Source organism: Capra hircus, chromosome 21 (assembly GCF_001704415.2).
Source record: "Capra hircus breed San Clemente chromosome 21, ASM170441v1, whole genome shotgun sequence".
NCBI classification, from domain to species: Eukaryota; Metazoa; Chordata; class Mammalia; order Artiodactyla; family Bovidae; genus Capra; species Capra hircus.
This window is the reverse complement of record NC_030828.1, coordinates 44214500-44236103: the sequence shown is the minus strand read 5'-3', so window position 1 is coordinate 44236103 and position 21604 is coordinate 44214500. Positions and strand designations below refer to the sequence as shown.

Below are 21604 nucleotides of genomic sequence, written 5' to 3'. Positions count from 1 at the left end.
TCATAGTTTGTTTTTATTTCATTTATACTTAAAAAACATTTTTTTTTTAAATTTTAAAATCTTTAATTCTTACATGCATTCCCAAACATGAACCCCCCTCCCACCTCCCTCCCCATAACATCTCTCTGGGTCATCCCCATGCACCAGCCCCAAGCATGCTGTATCCTGCATCAGACATAGACTGGCGATTCAATTCTTACATGATAGTATACATGTTAGAATGTCATTCTCCCAAATCATCCCACCCTCTCCCTCTCCCTCTGAGTCCAAAAGTCCATTATACACATCTGTGTCTCTTTCCCTGTCTTGCATACAGGGTCGTCATTGCCATCTTCCTAAATTCCATATATATGTGTTAGTATACTGTATTGGTGTTTTTCTTTCTGGCTTACTTCACTCTGTATAATCGGCTCCAGTTTCATCCATCTCATCAGAACTGAGTCAAATGAATTCTTTTTAACGGCTGAGTAATACTCCATTGTGTATATGTACCTCAGCTTTCTTATCCATTCATCTGCTGATGGACATCTAGGTTGTTTCCATGTCCTAGCTATTATAAACAGTGCTGCGATGAACATTGGGGTACATGTGTCTCTTTCAATTCTGGTTTCCTCGGTGTGTATGCCCAGCAGTGGGATTGCTGGGTCATAAGGTAGTTCTATTTGCAATTTTTTAAGGAATCTCCACACTGTTCTCCATAGTGGCTGTACTAGTTTGCATTCCCACCAACAGTGTAGGAGGGTTCCCTTTTCTCCACACCCTCTCCAGCATTTATTGCTTGCAGATTTTTGGATCGCAGCCATTCTGACTGGTGTGAAGTGGTACCTCATTGTGGTTTTGATTTGCATTTCTCTCAGACATAAATCACAGCAGGATCCTCTATGATCCACCTCCCAGAATTCTGGAAATAAAAGCAAAAATAAACAAATGGGATCTAATTAAAATTAAAAGCTTCTGCACAACAAAGGAAAATATAAGTAAGGTGAAAAGACAGCCTTCTGAATGGGAGAAAATAATAGCAAATGAAGCAACTGACAAACAACTAATCTCAAAAATATACAAACAACTTCTGCAGCTCAATTCCAGAAAAATAAACGACCCAATCAAAAAATGGGCCAAAGAACTAAATAGACATTTCTCCAAAGAAGACATACGGATGGCTAACAAACACATGAAAAGATGCTCAACATCACTCATTATTAAAAAACATTTTTATGGCTCTGGACCAGCATATAATGAGCTCAGCTAAAACCAGTATAGCATATATAATTTAGTAGTGGTATTGGTACTGAATAAAGTCAAAGTGAGGAGGAAAGGGGACAGGGCACAACCTTTAAAAGAATAATGTAGCCATTGAGGATATGACAAAAACTGATTAGAAGAATTAAGTCCAAGGTAGTGGATGATTTGACTTCTGTACACCTTGAGCCTCATTATACACTCATTGTAACACAAGTTTAGTTCAGTTGCTTAGTCATGTCTGACTTTGCGACCCCATGGACTGCAGCACGCCAGGCTTCCCTGTCCATCACCAACTCCCGGAGCTTACTCAAACTCATGCCCATTGAGTCAGTGATGCCATCCAACCATCTCTGCCTCTGTCATCCCCTTCTCCTGCCCAGCATCAGGGTCTTTTTTAGTGAGTCAGTTCTTTGCATCAGGTGGCCAAAGTATTAGAGCTTCAGCATCAGTCCTTCCAATGAATATTCAGGACTGATTTCCTTTAGGATAGACTAGTTGGATCTCCTTGCAGTCCAAGGGACTCTCAAGAGTCTTTTCCAAAACTGCAGTTCAAAAGCATCAATTCTTCAGTGCTCAGCTTTCTTTATAGTCCAACTCTCACATCCATACATGACTACTGGAAAAACTATAGCTTTGTAATACAAAAGCATATACTAAATACATACCCACAGGTACCTGACAGTTCTGGGGCAGACCATAAAAGTCCAAAATGTGGGTGGTGTCCCAGTTCCTAGAAATCCCCACACCTTTCCCCAAGCAGTTGAAGTAATCCTTCTACTCATTTGTTGTTTAGTCACCAAGTTTGTATCTGACTCTTTGTGACCCCATGGACTGTAGCTTGCCAGGCTCCTCTCTCCATGGGATTTCCCAGGCAAGACAACTGGAGTGGGTTGCCATTTCCTTCTTTGGGGGATCTTCCCAACCCAGGGATTGAAACCCCATCTCCTGCATTGACAATTTGTATGGTTGTGAGAGTTAGACCATACAGAAGGCAGTGCTGAAGAATTGATGCTTTTGAATTGTGGTGCTGGAGAAGACTGTTGAGAATCTCTTGGATTGCAAAGAGATAAAACCAGTCAATCCTAAGGGAAATCAACTCTGAATATTAATTGGAGGGATTGATGCTGAAGCTGAAGTTCCAACACTTTGGCCATCTGATGTGAAGAACTGACTCATCTGAAAAGACCCTGATGCTGGGAAAGACTCTGGTAAAGACCCTGAAAAGACTCATTGGTAAAGATCCTGATGCTGGGAAAGGCAAAAGGAGAAGGGGGCAGAGGATGAGATGGTTAGATAGCATCACTGAATTTGAGCAAACTAAGAAGATAGCTAAGGATAGGGGAGCCTGGCGTGCTACAGTCCACAGGGTCACAAAGAATCAGACATGACTTAGCGACTGAACAACAACAACTGCATTGGCAGGTGGATTCTTACCACTGAGCCACCAGGGAAACCCTCCCAGTCATTAGTGTATGAAATTACCCAGCCCATAAAATCTAACTGTCCCATATTTCCAGGCAGCTCTCACCTTCTGAGATGGGCCGCATTCTGCCAATGGAACATACGGCTTGCTCTTGAATCCTTTCTTGTCTGAAGCCAGGGACCCTCACTATTTGGCCTGTCCCAGGAGCTCATCCAAGACCTGGGATGTGACCATCCTCTCCCATTTTCCTGCAACCTCTTTACAAAGGATATTGATAAATATACTTCTTACCTATCACTTTGCCTCTTGCTGAATTCCTTCTGCGCTGAGGCGTAAAGAACTTGAGCTTCAGTATGTTTGGAGGCAAGCTGTGTAGTTTCTGTTGGAAGAGTGTAGTTTTGAGTTTCATCCAAGGTGTGTGGTTTTAAAAGGAATACATAAAGGCATCTATATTAAAAAATATGGATGGGTATTTATGCCATGTTTTACATTTGTATATATTAATATAGTTTGTTATATAGGATCAGAGATTAAAGAAAAAGGTGGCTTAAGCACATGTAGAAAGTCCACTCTCTCATAAACATCTGAGCTAGTCAATTGTCCAGCACTGTAGCATCGTCATCTGGAGACCCCTTTTCCCATTAGTTTGCTCCCCTTGCCTTCTCCTAGATTGGTGCTTCTCAAAATTTAATGTAAATATGAATCACTTGGGGATATATATATATATATATATGTGTGTGTGTGTATATATATATATATATATATATATTTTTTTTTTTTTTTCACTGCGCTGCTTGGCTTGAAGTTTCTTAGTTTCCCAACCAGAGATTGAACCTGGGCCCTTGGCAGTGAGAGCACAGAGTCCTAATCATTGAACCATCAGGGAATTCCCTGGAGATCTTATTTAAGTTGAGGAATCAACCTCAGTAGGTCTGGTTCGGGCTGATTGTGCACTTCCATAAACCCCCAGGCGATGCTGATGTTGCTGGTCACACAGAGCACATGTGAGCAGTTAGGTCCAGGAATATTGCCTTCATTCACATAGCTGAAGCTGGTTTGTCACCATTTCTTTGGATTTCCAGCCTGTGGGAAGGAGTAGAGAGGAAGTAAAGGGGCAAGTAGCTTCCTTATGAGAACATAACCCAGAAGGTATAGACGTTCTTTTCATGTACTTCTCACTGGCCAGAATATGGTCATTTGATCCCTCAGTTGCAAGGGAGACTGGGAAATGTAGGCTCGAGGTAAAATTTGAAGAATTCTATTAACTAAGAGGAAGATGGCGAGAACAAATATAAGGGAATTATAAACAGTGTCTGCCATGAAATTTAAAGAGAATTTAAGTCAAGACAGGATCTGTGAGAATATTTTTCCTTTTATGCTACTTATATGTGAGAAACACTAGTCTGAAGTATAATCTAAAGTGTATACTTCCTTTAGCACTCATGCAAGACTTTTTCATAATCTGTCCCTTTTCAGTGATCACACCCTTTGTGCCAGTTCTTTTGAATGATTTGCCTTTGCCTAAAGAAACACATTCTCATACCCCTGTGTCTTTGCACATGGTATTTCCTTTGTTTTTCTATATCATCCATCTGTATCCTAATTTAGGCTCATTGCCAAATCTATATTGCTGAACAAGAGAAGCTCAGGCAGGGGTTTTGAGAATTTTTTCTTTTTTTAAGAATCTTTTATTACTTTCATTTACAGAAAGCTCAGTGGTGCATACTCAGCCCAGTTTGGTGGCCAGCTCTTTGGCCTTCGCCTTTTCCAGCTTGGTGATGAGAGCCACTGACTTTGGCCCCAAGACATTGCCTCCCCGCTGATGGTGGATCTCATCATATCTGTCATTGTAATTGGTCCTGATGGCTTCCACCAGCTTAGCCAGGGCACTCTTGTCCTCCAAGTTGACTTGTGTGAAGGCCACAGTGTTGCAGGTCTTCCTGTGGACCAGGCGTCCCAGCCGGGCCTTCCCCTTGATGATGCAGTAGGGAACCCCCACCTTTCAGCACAGGAAGACCATGTCATGAGCAATTACCACCAGCTGAGCATTCTTGTTCTCCACCAAGGTGGTGACAGTGTTGACCCCTGCTCGAAGGACAGGTGGCCTCTTGGTGGGCAGTTTGCTGGCAGTTTTCTTCTCCTCTTGGGGCAGCAACCTCTGCTTTGTCTCTTGCTTCGTCTCTGGACTGTACTTGTGGGTCAGCTTAAGTAGATGAGTAGCTGTTTGTGGGTCCAAGGCCTGGGTGAATTGGTTAATTGCAGGAGGCACTTTCAGCTGCTTATAGAGAATAGCCCTTTGCTGCTGCAGCTGGATGTAGTGGGGCCATTTGACGAAGCAGGTGAGGTCCCTTTTGGGTTGGACAACCTGTCCAATGCCAAAATTCTTGAGCCTTTTCTCGAAAAGGGGGTTGACCACCTTCTTGGCCTTTTTCTTCACCACAGCGGGAGCCAGGGCCACCTTCTTCCCCTTGGCCTTCTTTCCCTTCAGCATCTTGAAGGGCTGGCAGAGAGAGAGAGAGAGAATTTTTTTTTTTTTTTTTAACAGAGACACCCTCTTCAAGAGAGAATGGATAGATAAGCAGAGATGATTATTTGTTTGAAACCTCTCAAACTTTCTGTTCTACTGATGAGAGCTATGAGCTCACCTTCTCACTTGAAAGAAGGCATGGCTCCAGGTTCTAGACCCTGTCTATCCTCCAACCCTGCTGCAACATGAGGAGAAGACCCACAGAGTTAAAGTGAGTTTTTGCTATACAGAGATTCTATGACAAACCTAGGAGTGAAATGGCTTGGATTCTATTGGATGATGTTATTGACTCATTGGGAAGCCTTCAGATACTCAATGTAATTAACTCCCTTACAGAATACTAGTTTTTTTTTTTTTTTCAAACTTAGGCTGGAATATGTGTCAGGCTAAGATTTTCTTTCATTTGAGAATATTTTACAGTTGCCTACTGGTCATCAAAATTGAGTGTGTGCATGTATTCTAGAAGAAATATAAAATTCCTTTAGTTTTTTTTGTGTGTGTGATTTATATTTCTAGTTAGAATAGAATTCTCAAGAAAATTTTCCTAGATGCAACTATACTTCATGATATTTCTTTGAGGAAACAACAAATCAACAAAAACTTCCCATAAAGTTTAAAGAACTCACTGCATTAAAAAATATTTTTATTTGGCTGTACTGGGTCTTAGTTGCAGCCTGTGGGATCTTTAGTTGCTAGTGGAAGTATGTAGGGTCTTAGTTCCCTCACCAGGATAGAACCTGTGTCTCCTGCAGTGGAAGCACAGAGTCCTAACCACTGGATTGCCAGGGAAGTCTCTTATTTCTATTTTTACGTATTTTATCCTTGTTCTATCAGGAGCTCATCATTGTTCTTTTTTTTTTTTTAATGATAATATACTTGCTGTTTTATATACTTTTTTCCAATGGCCTCATTGATTCATTTACCTAGACCTACTGGTTGAATTAAAAATGTAATACCATACATGAATGAAAATGTAATATCTTAAAATACTCTGGGCTTCCCTGGTGGCTCAGATGGTAAAGAATCTGCCTGCAATGTGGGAGACCCAGGTTCTATCCCTGGCTTGGGAAGATCCCCTGGAGAAGGGAATAGCAACCCATTCCAGTATTCTTGCCTGGAAAAATCCCATGGACAGAAGAGCCCGGTGGGCTACAGTCCATGGGGTTGTAAAGAGTCGGACATGACTGAAGCAACTTAGCATGACGTATCAAGAGTATAGCCCCTGGCATCCAGGAGCTACTGATTTAAAGGCAGACAAAAATAATGGCAACAAAAAAGTGATGTTCAAACTGGGCTACAGGAAATGCTTTTGCTACCCGGTCCTTATTCTAGTCCAGTGTTTGTCCTCTTCATTCCATGTCTTCAGATTGCCCCTTTGGCGTCTTTCAGCAGAGCTGTACATCACACTGTGGACTCCCTGGTGGTAGTACTGGACCAGCAGTGTCTCCCTGGTCTTCCATGTGGAGAATGATGGATAGGAAAGGGAGCTGAGGTGTTTTCCTATACGTTCTCTCTGGGGTAGTGCAAAAGAGAGAAAGTGGGTTTGAAACCTAAGGTAAGATTTTGGCCTCTCTTGGCTTCAGTTTTTCATCTGTAAAATGGGGATGATAATACTTGCCTTATAAAATGATGTCATGATTATATGGGAAAAAAAAAAAAAAAGGAAGGGTACAAACGCTTACAGCAGTGCCAGACATGAAGTTGTTGCAGTTGGTTTCTTGCTCCTCTTTGTAAGCCTCTCTAGCACACTCAGAACAGTGTTTCTCCCTGGAAAAAGGCTATGTTAGTTGTTAAGCTGCTCCAGTGACCCAGTCGATAGACTAAGAATTATGGTCCCCGGAGTCAATCGACCTATTGTTATTAAATTGCCTTGGCCCTGCCAGTTTCTGGAGTTGTCATTTTGCACTGTAATTGATTTACAGTGTTCTTCCTACCCTTCTCTTGCAGATGTAGGCACTAGATGGCGCCATCTTACCAAGTATCAATGGCTTTCACAAATGGCATAACTTGTTCTTCCACTTGTCCAGTGCTTAAAAAAAAAAAAAAAAAGACAGTTCTTACAGTCTGCTTCAGCATAGCCACATATTCCAGGACATCAAAGAAATCTCTTTACAATTCTGTATTTCCTTCATTTATAATAGGGAATGTGTGATGCTTAGAAATCACCCAGAAGTTCACATATTTGATTTGGTTTAGGGGACAGAGAAAATTTGGAGTAGATTAAAAGGGAAATGATAAATTTGATTGGAATGGGAAAATGAAATGTTTGAGGAGGGGTCACATAAACATGGATTACTTTGTTTAAAGAATGGATAATTAGTCTCATGGTAGACTCTAACAGTGAGGTGCTTCTGGGGAAAAGGCTAAGCAACTGTTACTCTCCAAGAATAGAACAAGGAGAAATGGGCTTCCTGACCACAGGAGAGAGAAGTTAATCACAAAAAAGGATTTTTGGAACCAAGAATATGTCACATCAGAATGAGGAAAATTGTCACAACTTTCTTTATTAATGTGAAAAATAAATTAGTCATGGTCTCAACATGATTATTTCGAGGATTATTTGCAGTCCTACTAAAAGACAGAGAAATGTTTTATCCTTTATTGTGATGATTATTTGAAACTGGACATGTGTAGGCTAGGGTGATGCTCACTGCAGTCTATTGGCACAGGCTAGGATTGGATATGACTTAACAGGAGATCAGTGATTTCAAAAGTGTCCCATTTTTATATGTATGTTACACACACACACACACACACACACGCTAGCATTTTTTTCTTGGTTTCTAAAATACGTAAGAGCTGGATGAGAGGGAAGGCAATGATCATAGGAAAAAAGAATCAGATATCTTCCTTGACACTCATTAAAATTTTTTTTTATTTTTTATAAACTTTTAATCTTATATTGGGGTATAATTATGATTAACAATGTTGTGATAGTTTCAGGTGGGCAGCAAAGGGACTCAGCCATACATATATATGTATCCATTCTCCCCCAAAATTCCCCTCACATCCTCGCTGCCATGTAACATTGAGCAGAGTTCTCTGTGCTATACAGTATTGACACTTAATTTTTTGAAACTCTCATTTGTTACTTATCATATGATTGTTCAGACTGTGTGTTTTTTGTTTGTTTGTTAGTCCTTATTTACACTTGTAATAGCTGACTGATCAATATGAGTACATGTTCATGATTGCACACCAAGTCCACATGAGGGCACCAATTTTTATTTTATTAACTTTCTGCAGAGATTTGTCCAACAGTCCATCTAGAGAGTCACCCTGGGTGGATCTCCTTTTTTCCTCTCCTGCCCCACAAAATTGGTAGTCTTCCCTCCAAGGTTCCAGTTTCACCCTGGAGAAATAGCACTTGACTTTTCAGGTCCTTCAGATTCTTTAGGGCAAATAAAATATAAGATAATAAAATTCTCTATTGCTGATAGTGACTGGCCCTCATTGCTTAGCATAGTTATTTTATGCTAGCAATACTTTATTTTTTCAAAGATTATTTAGCAGGAAGGGCTGAGGTAGAGATATAGAGAAGGTGTTAGTGATGGAAGGTTAGCATGAGGTAAAAAAAAAAATCCAGTCCAGCAGTTTTTTCCCTTGCTGATTATAGATGTAATACATGTTCATTGTAGAAAATTTGGAAAAAACACAGACTAATGTAAAAGAGAAAGCAAAATCATTCTATATTATAGTACTTATAGATGATAAAATTAGTATTTTGAAATATTTCCTTCCATGTAACTACAGGAATTTGGAAAAACTGAGCCAACTATTTGTAGAAAGCTGGTCTAGAAGATCACTGAAGGGTTGAAAGGTGAATTTTTAAAAAAAAATTTATAGGAGTACAGTTGGTTTATAATGTGTTAGTTTCAGGTATACAGCAAAGTGTTTTTTTATGCATATACATATATTCATTCTTTTTAAGGTTCTTTTCTCATATAGGTTATCACAGAATATTGAGTAGAGTTCCCTGTGCTAAACAGTCCTTTGTTATCTATCTTATATATAGTAGTGTATGTATATTAATCCAACCTCCTGATTTATGCCTCCCCCACGGTTTCTCCTTTGGTATAAGTTTGTTTTCAATATCTGTAAGTATCTCTGTTTTATGAATAAGCTCATTTGTATTATTTTTTAAAATTAGATCCCACATATGGGTGATAGCATATGATACTTGCCTTTCTCTAGCTTGATAATCTCTAGGTCCATTTATGTTGCTGCAAATGGCATTGGATCAGTCTTCTTCATGCCCGAGTAATACTCCATTGTACATGTATTTATGTGTGTGTTCCACATCTTTCTTTTAAATTTTATTTAATTAAAAAAATTTTGACCATGCCATGTGGCTTATGGAATCTTTGTTCCCTGACCAGAGGCTGAGCATATAATGCTGCTGCTGCTGCTAAGTCACTTCAGTTGTGTCCGACTCTGTGTGACCCCATAGATGGCAGCCCACCAGCCTCCTCCATCCCTGGGATTCTCCAGGCAAGAATACTGGAGTGGGTTTCCATTTCCCTCTCCAATGCATGAAAGTGAAAAGTGAAAGTGAAGATGCTCAGTCGTGTCCGACTCGTAGTGACCCCATGGACTGCAGCCTACCAGGCTCCTCCATCCATGGAATTTTCCAGGCAAGAGTACTGGAGTGGGGTGCAATACTGATATTAACCTGGGATTGGGTTTTGAGACTGATGGCCTGGGAGTGTATAGATTATAGAATTAGATAAGGCAAGAGTTTGCTACAATGAATATACTTGCCTGTGGTTCAGGATTTAATGTTCTGGCAAGGGCTCTTGAAGCCAGTCTCCGTTCAGTGCTGGCTGGCCCCTGGAAGCTTGGAAAGAATGATGACCACCACATTGCAGGAGATAGAAAGGCCAGAACTACCTTGGCATAGTATCAAGCAAGGGATCAAAGTCTCAGAGCAGTGAGCATATGTGCCAGTTATCAGCTTATTATCTCTTAGCTCCAAATCCACTTTTTTTTTTTTGCCTTGTGATTTTGGAGCTGGACTCCAAAATCATTTTTTCTTTGTCGTCTGGTACAATATTAGGCTTTCACAATGGAGGGTGCTGGAGGGATACTGCACAGCATAGGTGATGAAGGAGCTTCTCTTTCTGGTTTTGGCATGCTTTTTTTCCTTTTTTTTCCCCTGATGGTGTGGCTACTTAACAGTGGGCAGAGGCCCATTGGTACTCACTCCCCTACAAGTTGCTACAGGAATCCAGCAGGCTGTTTGCTATGAACCAGCTCCAGGTTACTCAGTAAACTTTACAGGTAAGGATAGGAGGGTGACTGGTAATCAGAATGTTTTTGTCCACAGGGTTCTCCCGCAGAAGCCAAGTGATCATGGTGTAATTATGAATGAAAGGGATGGGCATTCTTCTAGAATATTGCTGCATGCATATAGCAGAAAGCAACATCAATACAAATTCCACATCTGCTGGTCAGCAACCTGATTTGAATTGCCACAATGGAGAGTCATGGCCATTCACCCATTTTCCAGACCTGAGCCAGTTCACAGACTCAGAGTTCCTTGATTGAAGGGCAGCTGGGTCACCTTGGGAAGGACTTTGTGTTGTTGCCACAAGTGTATACTGTACATCTTCTCTCAAGACTTCCCTAATGGGACTAGTGCCTGTCTGCTAGAGTAAATGTGCATTGAGTAAAAGACCTCTGGGTTTCACTAGATACTGGCTCTGCACTAATCCTAATTTCCGGGGAAGTAAAATGCTAGCAAAGCCTGGTAGTCAAAGTGGGGGCTTATGGTAGTCAGATGACAAATGGAAACTAACTCACAATGGCTCCAGTTGATTACGGACCCTTCCTGTGGTTGTTTTCCCATCTCCTGAATGTAATATTGAAATATACACTATTGGCAAATGCCAGAATACCTATGCTGGCTATGTTACCCAGCAGGCAAGCAACCTAAACCAGCAGTAGCTAGCCAAAGGGAGAGGGATCTAGAATTAACAATAGAGAATCATAAATGTGTGGTATCAATTATAGCTTCAGGACCAACTGTAGTGGTAGAGACTATGATTTGTCATACTAACTTCCTTCTGTAAAAAGAATCATACAACTAATAAGAATAATCATAAATTATAGAATTCATATATTCTTACACTCACCATTCTAGGTGCTTCACATTTATAAACTCAGTCTTCAAAAAGGTCTATGAAGTTGGTAGTTATAGTTTTACAGATAAAGAAACTGTTGTTTCTTAAGTTGTAACTTAATGATCGAGAGTTGAGAGGGATGTGGATGATAGAATAATTTTAGCATGAAGTAATCCCAAAAGAACTCATAATAGACTTTTGATCCTTTGCTTTAAGGTGGATTGGATGAATAGCAGATTTGGTGATGGCTGGGTGGATGCAAAGAGAACAAGTGTTCCAGGTAGAGGGAATGGAATAAACAGATGTACAGAGGGAGCAAATAGAGATGTATTCTGGCTGACTAATAGATACAGGAGTTTGTTTAGAGAGCAAGACTGGTGATGTGAAGGAATGGGAGATAAAATTTTAAAAGTAGAACTGGGTCATCCTGGGTAGAATTCTGAAGTCAAGTTAAAATTTTTGAATTTTATTTTTGGCAGTTACAGGGAATGACAGGATTTTTAAGGACATATGTGACATGATCACAGTACTCTCTAGAAGAGTGGTTTCCAAATATCAGGTGGTAAAACTAATCCTGTTCTGGCTGCCTAAGAATTATTTGGGTCCTTGAAGGACATTTGCTCTTGTTAAAAACATTTGTAAGATGTTGATTTACCCCTGAATGTCTTTGATATTTGCAGGACCATTTGGTTCTGTCTAAAACCATTTATAAGACATTTGGTCTATGCCAAAGGTCCTTGATATCTGGTCCTGTCCAAACTGTAATGGACCAACTATATTAATGGATACTTTGGATAGAACCAAGCCTCTGTGTGGATCACAACAAACTGTGGAAAGTTCTTAAAGAGATGGGAATACCAGACCACCAGACCTGCCTCTTGAGAAACCTATATGCAGGTCAGGAAGCAACAGTTAGAACTAGACTTGGAACAACAGACTAGTTCCAAATAGGAAAAGGAGTACGTCAAGGCTGTATATTGTCACCCTGCTTATTTAACTTACGTGCAGAGTACATCATGAGAAACGCTGGACTGAAGGAAGCACAAGCTGGAATCAAGATTGCCGGGAGAAATATCAATAACCTCAGATATGCAGATGACACCACCTTTATGGCAGAAAGTGAGGAGGCACTAAAAAGCATCTTGATGAAAGTGAAAGTGGAGAGTGAAAAAGTTGGCTTAAAGCTCAACATTCAGAAAACGAAGATCATGGCATCTGGTCCCATCACTTCATGGGAAATAGATGGGTAAACAGTGGAAACAGTGGCAGACTTATTTTTTGGACTCCAAAATCACTGCAGATTGTGACTGCAGCCATGAAATTAATAGATGTTTACTCCTTGGAAGAAAAGTTATGACCAACCTAGATAGCTTGTTGAAAAGCAGAGACATGACTTTGCTAACAGAGGTCTGTCTAGTCAAGGCTATGGTTTTTCTAATAGTCATGTATGGATATGAGAGTTGGACTATAAAGAAAGCTGTGTGCCAAAGAATTGATGCTTTTGAATTGTGGTGTTGGAGAAGGCTCTTGAGAGTCCTTTGGACTACAAGGAGATCCAACTAATCCATCCTAAAGGAAATCAGTCCTGAATATTCATTGGAAGGACTGATGCTAAAGTTGAAACTCTAATACTTTGGCCATCTAACGTGAAGAACTGACTCATTTGAAAAGACCCTGATGCTGGGAAAGATTGAAGGCAGGAGGAGAAGGGAAAGACAGAGGATTGGATGGCATCACTGAGTCAATGGACTTGAGTTTGAGTAAGCTCCTGGAGTTAGTGATGAACAGGGCAGCCTGGTGTGCTGCAGTCCATGGGGTCCTAAAGAGTTGGACATGACTGAGCAACTGAACTGAACTGAAGCTTCAAAGTTCTTTTGGCACAGACAACTTGTCTTATGAACCAAGTATCTCATGGGCTTTTTGGATTGGATAAAATGTCTGCTAACTATTTGGAGACATTTAAATAATACAGACCTCTGGGACATGCCTGAGGAATGACCAAGCATATGTCTCTATTGACTGTCCTTTTTCCTTCTCCCCGTGGCCAGGTTCTACTTCCACTTTTAAGTGAAGGCCCCCATTTTTCTTGCTCCTTCACATTTATTTGTGACATCAGTTAACTGTGTCTTCTGGTTATGTACATATTTCGTCTGAGATTATTCAACTCAGACCTCAAATGTTTGGCAACCTTAGCTTTTTTCTTTTTCTGAGATGTTGCTAATAAGAGTCATGAAGATTAAAAAAACTGAGTCTTTCTGATACTTTTTAAAAAAGAGAACCTGTAGGTTTCTCTTTTTCCTTTTCTTTCCTAAGCTAAATAGTATCTGTCCTTTTAATGGTTTAGCTTATGTCGTGGTGCCAGACCTTTATTCTATCAGGTTCTAGTTTTCCTGTGATCCTCTGGGGTGGTGGCACTCAGAATGGCATAGTGCTTTAGATATTCATTTTTTAGAAATTAAAAAAATTTAACAAAACTTTTTATTTTGTAATGGGGTATAACCAATCAACAATACTGTGGTAGTTCAGGTGAACAGCAAAAAGGACTCAGGCATACATATACATGTATCCCTTCTCTCCCAAGCTCTCCTCCCTTCCAGGCTTCTGCTCCAGATATTCTGATCCACACAGACTAGAGTGGGACCATTATCCTTCCTCCCCCAGACTAAACTGGACTCTAGGTTTCACAACTCAGATGGATTCATAGCACAATAGCTCCATCATTCTGCTGCTTCTTTTAAAGCTATCGCTGCTAAAGTTGCTAAGACTTTCCCATTCTAGCTCTTTCTTATCTCTCAACAATTTTATGTGCAGTTGGTTCTTAGAGAGTTACTAGGGAACTGGGCTCACTACTTTAGCCAATTTATTATCCCATCTAGTTTTTTGGTGATGGGAAATTTAGTGTAATATTGCCACAGTTGTGATTCTATCTTTTGCTTAAAAAAAAATGAGCACAGAGAGATGATATGGGGTGAGAGGTGGGAGGGGGGTTCAGGATTGGGAACTCATGTACACCCGTGGCTGATTCATGTCAATGTATGGCAAAACCAATACAGTATTGTAAAGCAAAATAAAGTAAAAATTAAAATAATAAAAAAAAAGAGCACAAAATGCTTTCTTAGCAAACGCACTAGGTTTGGTTATATTCCTTTACTTTACCCCATAAAACTAAAAAGCAAACTGTTTTGTTTGTATGTTTTGTCATCAGTCACAAAGAATAAGAACTTTCAAAATGGACTTTGGTTTTATTCTTTAGCTGACAGGGATGTGTCCTGGTCACTAGCTTTTTAAAATTTTGGATAGGTAGACACAGAAAAGAAACTTGGTACTGAGGTTGGTAAAAATGTGATAATGTATTCTTCAAAAGAAATTGAGATATAATGCATATGCCATAAAAGTCATCCTTCAAAGTATGTACTTCAGGTTTTTTTAGTATAGGGTTGGCCAAAAAGTTTGTTTGGGGGAAAACCCAAACAAACTTTTTGGCTAACCCAATATATTCACAAGGTTGTGAAAACTATTGCCACTAATTCCGGAACATTTCCATTACCTCCAAAGAAATTTTGTACCAGTTAATAATCACTATAAAAGCCTCTTTGTCCCCAGCCCCACTGGATTCTGACTTCCTGTATTATCTATACAGATCCCTGGGACACACCTGTGTGGAACTTTGAGCCTTGCACTCTGAGAGCTGATGGCACAGGTTTTCATTGGCAGCCTAAATTGTGCAGAGGAGAATCTTGCATTTACAGTGTCCCAACTCTTCATCTATTCAACTATACTGGGTTCTTAGGAAGAGAGGAACTCATTTTTGACAGAAAATGAGAATTTTGTTCAACATCATCTCTTCCACCTGGGCTTCAGCTTTTTCAATATGTATGCTTCTCTTTACAGCCAGATGCCCGTTCTCTTTAAAGAAAATAATCAAAATAGAAGTTGAGCAGTTCTACTTTCTCTATAATCTGCTAGCATCGCACCATAATCTCTACCTGACAGATTTACATCTTCCATGTTCCTGCCTGAAACAAAATCACAAAAAAATCTTATTATTCTTTGCTGTCTTTTGCATCACTTGTGCATTCTGGGGGCTTCCCTAGTGGCTCAGCTTGTAAAGAATCCACCTGCAATGTGGGAGACCTGGGTTCGATCCCTGGGTTGGGAAGACCCCCTAGAGAAGGGAACAGCTACCCACTCCAGTATTCTGGCCTGGAGAATTCCATGGACTGTATAGTCCTTGGGGTCACAAAGAATCAGACACGACTGAATGACTTTGACTTTCACTTCCTGTGCATGCTGGGCTTCAGCCTTCCTGACACAATTCCTATTTGATCTGTGCCAAATTTTGTGTGTAATTTTGACCATGGGTCCCTTGACCCCGTCCATGGTATGTATATTCTAAATTTGAATCTGAACTTTCTAGGACACTATATATGTGGCCACATTGATCCTTGCTCTCCTTTTTTCTTTCCAGGAATAATTTCTGGAAGTTAGGTCTGATTTTTATTGTTGAAAGTCCCATCCTTCCTGCAAAATCTCCCCTTGTAGGACCGCAGACTGTGGACCCACAGCTATGCTTTCTTCTTGCCGTAGGGCAAGAGGGCTTGCCTCTAATTATACCAGCTCTCCCTTCCATAATGGTCATCACTCCAGGATGACAAAATCCATTGCTCCCCAAGGTTCCTGTTACTTCATCCTCAGCAAAATTCTCCCACGTTGGTCCAGAAGAGTAGTAGTAGTCTCATTATATCCTCCACCTCTGAGAGATCACACTGTCAGGTTGGATTTGTCAGATGTACCTTCATAAATGGACTTGGACATTACCTTTCTAAGACATTTGTAGTATGTGATCATTTGTTCTTTTATGAACATTCAGGAAGTATAACTTGTATAAATCGACCTGAGAGCAGGGATGAAAGGAAGGGAAGAAGCTTGTATCCCGAGCTGATGGACAGCAGGGCCACATAGGCATATACCTTGTTTCTCCAGAAGATGATGCTATTTTAATCACTACTTTTTGGGAGTTGTTAGGTAATTTATTTACTTTTCCATACAGATAGAAGATTAGGTTAGAATTCTAGTGTTACCATAACTATATGACGTTGGGCAAATTACCTATCCTTTCTTAGCTTTCTTGGTAGAATGAGAATGAGAATGCCTAGCTCATAGTATTTGTCATAGATTAAAGATGTCTGCAATTTTTTTGAACACTTCTCCCACTGAGAGGTAAAATCTATGTCTCTGCTCCTTAAATCTGGGCTCTATGTTTGCTTGACCAATAGGATATAGTAGAAGTGACAATATGCCAGTTTCTAGTATAAGAGACTGGCAACTTCTACTTCCCCTTTATAGGAAAAATTTCTCTAAGTGTCCTGAGCCACCATGTAAGAAGTCCATATACCATGAGACCACCATGCTGGGGCCTCAGTGTAAGACAGTCCTAGCTGAAGTCAACCTTCTAGTCATCTCCACCAAGGCTATAAACATGCAAATGAAGCCACCTAGGACCTTCCAACGAGCCCATCAGCTGAATACCACCGAGTGACTCATTGATGGCAGTTGATTTCATGTGGAACAAAGGAATTGTCCAACTGAGTCTTGATTGAATTCTTGACTCACAGATTCATGAAATATAATGGTGAATATTATTATATTCATCATTAACTTAAGACAATAACTTATTGTCTTATGTTATTCAGTGTATGGTGTGATAGAAAATTAGAATTTGGTACCTGGAAGTGGGGTGCTTCTCTACTAAAACCCTAAAATGTGTGGTTTTGGGACTAGGCAGTAAGCAGAAGCTAGAAGGCCTTGAGGAGCCTATTGATAAAATCTGGAAGACCATTGAAGATAAAAGCTGGTGAATCCTGGAAGGAGGGAGAAAGTTGGTTTTGGAGGTTGGAAAAAATGTGATCCTTGTTGTATAATGGAGGAAATTTAGACAATATTGTTGTCTGCAGTAATGTGGAAAAAAGAACAACCTGACAAACTGGTGGGTTTGGCTCAGATTTATTGGTAGCATACTGAAGGGGCCAGCTGGTTTCTTTGGGCCACTGATAATAAGGTATGGATGTGCTGTGCTTAATCATTCAGTCATGTTTGACTTTCTGCTACCCCATGGACTGTAGCCTGCCAGGCTCCTCTGTCCATGGGGATTCTCCAGGCAAGAATACTGGAGTGAGTTGCCATGCCCTCCTCCAGAGGATCTTCCCAACCCAGGGATCAAACACAGGTCTCTCGCATTTCAAGTGGATTCTTTACCGACTGAGCCACCAAAGTTTTGGATGGAGAGACTTAAGTGTGAGAAAAAAAAAAAGAACTTTTGCAGTATTTAAACAATTTTTTTTCCCAAAGAAAATGAGCACATTTATTTGAAAAGATATAGCACGCCAATATTCATGGCAGCATTATTTACAATGGCCAAGATATGGAAGCAAATTATATGTACAATGACAGATGAATGGATAAAGAAGATGTGTGTGTGATACATTCTACACACACAATGGAATATTACTCAGCCAAAAAAGGAATAAATTTTTGCCCTTCACAGTATCATGGATGGACCTTGAGGGTATTAGGCTAAGTGAAATAGTACACAGAGAAAGGCAAATATTGTATGATATCACTTATATGTGGAATCTAAAAAAAATTTTTAAATGAATATAACCAAACAAATTCAGAGATATATAGGACACACTGGTGGTTGCCAGAGGGAAGAGGGGTGTGGGAGGGGCAAAACAGGTGAGGGAGATTAAGAGATTGAGACCACTAGGTATAAAATAGTTAGATAAGTTACAAGGATGTCGTGTATACCATAGGGATACAGTTAGTTATTTTATAGTAACTTTATATGGGGTATAATCTATAAATATATCAAATTACTATGCTGTACACCTGAAACTAGTATAAAATTGTAAGTCAACTATACTTCATTTTAAGAAGAAGAAAACCAATCAATCAAAGATCATGATAGCTTTGAGGGCTAAGGATTTGGGATTTAATGGGTTTGAAAATAAAACTTTCTCATTTCCTTCCTCTCCATTGGCAAAGACCTTTGAAGTAAGATCATATAAATAATATGGCTGTAAGACCCTTTGTTAATCTTCTAGAAAGACTTAAAAATATGTCTAGAACTAGAAAAAAGGCTTCTAATTATTCAGCCCAAGGCAGAGGATTAAAGAGATTAAATATATTTAAAGAGATTAAAGAGATTTGTTGATGTGGCTTTTATTTAATGAAGTACATTCCAGTGAAATTCATAGAAATCCCACAAAGTTTTTAAGAGAATTGAATCGATAGACACTCCATCAACTTTGACTGAAAGGGACAAAGATAATTCAAAATAAAAAGAGCTGTTAAATTTCAGTGGGCAAGAAGCTATTAAAAAGGCTACTAAACTACAACCACAGGCTAGTTCTTATGAAAAAGGCAACTTGGTTCAGAGCATGGTATCAAGCAATGTGGAACACAAGTCCTAGGGAACATGACTGGACCCTAATCCGGGCACTGATGATGTTTGCACACTAAGTTGCTTCAGTTGTGTCTGACTCTTTGTGACGCTATGGAGTGTAGCCTGCCAGACTCCTCTGTCCATGGGATTCTCCAGGAAAGAATACTGGGATGGGTTGTTATGCTCTCCTCCAGGGGATATTTCCAGCCCAGGGATAGAACCTGTCTCTCTTATCTCCCCTGTGTTGGCAGGTGGATTCTTTACTATTAGTGACACTTGGAAAGTCCATATTTAACATAATCATATATTATTTAGAATTATGGCCTTTATTGGGCGTCTAGTCAAGGCTATGATTTTTCCAGTGGTCATGTATGGATGTGAGAGTTGGACTGTGAAGAAAGCTGAGCACCGAAGAATTGATGCTTTTGAACTGTGGTGTTGGAGAAGACTCTTGAGAGTCCCTTGGACTGCAAGGAGATCCAACCAATCCATTCTGAAGCAGATGAACCCTGGGATTTCTTTGGAAGGAATGATGCTAAAGCTGAAACTTCAGTACTTTGGCCACCTGATGCGAAGAGTTGACTCATTGGAGAAGACTTTGATGCTGGGAGGGATTGGGGGCAGGAGGAGAAGGGGACGACAGAGGATGAGATGGCTGGATGGCATCACTGACTCGATGGATGTGAGTCTGAGTGAACTCTGGGAGTTGGTGATGGACAGGGAGGCCTGGCGTGCTGTGATTGATGGGGTCGCAAAGAGTCGGACACGACTGAGTGACTGAACTGAGGTGGCGCCAGTGGTAAAGAACCCGTCTGCCAGTGCAGGCAATATAGGAGATGTGAGTTTGATCCCTGGGTCAGGAAGATTCTCTGGTAACTCATTCCAGTATTTTTACCTGGAGAATCCCATGGACAGAGGAACCTGGTGGGCTACAGTCCATGGGGTTGCAAAGAGTCAGACACAACTAAAGTGACTTATCACGAATGCACATGGCTTTTATGGATTTATGTTTGAGATAGCTTGATAGATGCAAGATGCTTATAGTCTTTAAAGCATATCCCAAAGGCTTCCCTGGTGGTTCAGTGGATAAGGAATCTGCCTGCAATGCTGGAGACACAAGAGACATGGGTTCGATCCCTGGGTCAGGAAGATCCCTTAAGAGAAAGGAATGGCAACCCACTCCAGTGTTCTTGCCTGAAAAATCCCATGGACAGAGGAGCCTGGCGGGCTACAGTCCAAAGGGTTGCAAAGAGTCAGGCATGACTGAGTGACTAAGCACATGCATTGTTTTTTGAATAGACTCTCAATTCCATCCATACCTGTGTAATTGGGGGCCTTCATCTCAATTGCAGGTCCCACGGTTTTCATTGGTGTGACTCTTAGAAGTGAGTATACTTGCTGTTGGCTCGAAATCTCATCTAAAATGTCTTTTTAGTGTGCAGCAAATATGACTGATGGAGAATCTAAATGCTATAATTCTCAAGATCTAGGTTATGTATGGAATCTGATGTTTTATATGTCAGTAATCTTTCATCAAACTTTATTTTAAAAAATTTTATTTTTGAATTTATTGGAGTATAGCTGATTTACAATGTTGTATTAGTTTCAAGTGTACAGTACATTGATTCAGTTATACATACACATATATTCTTTCTGAGATTCTTTTCTCATATAGGTTATCACAGAATATTGAGTAGAGTTCCCCGTGCTATACAGTAGGTCCTTGTTGGTTATTTATCTTATATATAGTAGTGTGTGTATGTTAATCCCAAACTCCTGATTTATCCCTCCCCCACTATATTTCCCCTTTGGTAACCATAAGTTCATTTTTGAAGTCTGTAAGTCTGTTTCTGTTTTATAAATAAGTTCATTTGTATCATTAAAATATATTGATTCCTCTTTCATGGAACTTTAGAGCAAGTCAGGGCAGGAATAAGTGTAGGGAAGACTGAAAAGCTTGAAGAAAAATAACAGTTAATTGAATCACACAGTTAGAAAATTGTAGGAAAATGCTTGTTGAGCTTTTCTGATCTTTAGAAAGAAAAATAAATAATGAAAACTGACAATTAAGACATGAAGAGCTTATTTTCAATTTCAATTTGTCTTTCTGAATGATACCTCTTTGGTCTTTTATGAAGGATAAATTACATTTGAAATGAAATCTTTTAAATGAGTCATCTTTTGGGTAGTTATTTTACACACCTTTAAAATGCATTTTGCTTCTTTGTAGGGGGTGGGCTAGAAAGATGAATTCTGAAGTTGAGAGGAAAATAATTTCAGGAGGTAATGGATGAACTTGGTCTGGAAGATTAATCAGGGTAGTTGCAAGAGAGTGCCAAATGCGTAACGGGAGTAGAACTAAATATCTGATTGTAATTAAAACTTTAGGTTTCTAATGGCTGCATGAAAGATATTTTAATAAACGTGAAATGCACTTTCTAAATGGCACGCTAACTTTTAATGACTTGGGTGTTTTGTTTGATTAGTAACCTGGACTGTTAAATTAAAGCCAACTGCAAGTGCATGATAAAATATTGATGGTTTCAGGCAAATGAATTGGGGGAGTTATGCTTGACAGATTTTTTGTATCATTAAGGATTTTAACTGGTGGAAAATATATATTGCTGGTGCTTAAAGATAGTTAAAGAGGATCTTCCTGTTTATATGACCTCGTTTTAATTTTACAGTAATAATAAGGAGGAAATCTGAATTATTCACAGATGGTTGGTCAAGAGAGGTCACTTAATTAAAATAGTGTTATTTTAATTATACCTGTTTCACATTCCTGGAATAGGAAATTAAATATTTTGAAGCATTTGATTATTTCTGTTTCACAGAGTACCTGG

General features: G+C 39.8%; 1 pseudogene; it reads right to left on the bottom strand.

Moving 5' to 3' along the window:
• LOC102179817 lies at window positions 4391-5156 on the bottom strand (annotated as a pseudogene).